Source organism: Salvelinus sp. IW2-2015, unplaced genomic scaffold, assembly GCF_002910315.2.
Source record: "Salvelinus sp. IW2-2015 unplaced genomic scaffold, ASM291031v2 Un_scaffold4118, whole genome shotgun sequence".
Lineage (NCBI taxonomy): Eukaryota > Metazoa > Chordata > Actinopteri > Salmoniformes > Salmonidae > Salvelinus > Salvelinus sp. IW2-2015.
In genome coordinates this window covers 142,531-143,630 of record NW_019945390.1, presented here as the reverse complement: position 1 = coordinate 143,630, position 1,100 = coordinate 142,531, and the positions used below count along the sequence as shown (strand labels likewise).

At 44.5% G+C, this 1,100-nt stretch overlaps 1 pseudogene; it reads left to right on the top strand.

Annotated features, from left to right (window-relative positions):
• Positions 1-1,100, top strand: part of LOC112076902 (endophilin-A1-like) — a 22,915-nt pseudogene that overhangs the window by 10,371 nt on the left and 11,444 nt on the right.

Below are 1,100 nucleotides of genomic sequence, written 5' to 3'. Positions count from 1 at the left end.
TACTCACTCAAAAAAGAGACCTGGGTCCAGGAGGTGAAAGTAGATTTAATTTCTTACCGGTACGAGACACTTATACTACAAAAATGACAGAGTAGCCTACTCTGCTGACACTGACAAACAGATCAATTAAAACCATGTTGTCTGATCCATCTAATCGCCCTATGGAAGGGGAGACACAAATACCCCGTGTCAATTTTCTATGTCATTAATGAGACACATTGGAAGTCATTGCATACATTACAACATACAACTCAAATCCTAGTCACGTCGAAAGCAGACCAGGAAAATKTTAATTWAAAAAAATTGAACGGTAATGCCAACGTTGCATCTTTATATGCACATAAATAAGTGGAGTAACAATCACTTCATCTAGACATTGACATCAGTGGGATRACTCCTAATGCTCAGTCAATGTTTACTGCCCTGGAGGGAGAGGCAGCATGTTTACTCTCTCGTTGKAGTTGCCCAATGCAATTACATCCGTCTCYCTGCCAGACCACAGAATCAATACTCAGCTGATAAAGTTTAGATTCTCGGAGAGCTTCATTTMGACTTTTTTGTYCTAAGGGCAGAGGGAAAATCAACTCTGGCATACTAAAAGTTTATAATTAACTCTGAATAATCATATGCCTGAAGGTGTCTGATAYGGGTAAGCATTAGTGAAGGCACCACCTTCAGATTATGTGGCTGGGAGCTCCAGTCATGTTGCTGGCATATGCCTGTCCAATCTGAGGTCAGGGGTTGTTTCAGGACTGGGCCAGGAGTTGACTCACAGCCCTGAGCAAAACTGGGCCAAGCTGCGCTGGACCAGTACGGTTTGGGTTGGTACGATAGTGTGAAAAGGATGAWGTTGTCTGACCATTTGGAGTGATCCCTGTCTAACCTGTCACTCTTGTCACCCTTTCTTTCTTCCTTCCTTTTCCTTCCTCTCCTCGCAGCATCACCTGAAGAAACTGGAAGGCCGCCGTCTGGACTTCGACTACAAGAAGAAGCGTCAGGGCAAGGTGACGGACGACGAGATCAAACAGGCTCTGGAGAAGTTTGACGATACCAAGGAGATCGCTGAGCTCAGCATGTTCAACCTGTTGGAGAGTGATGTA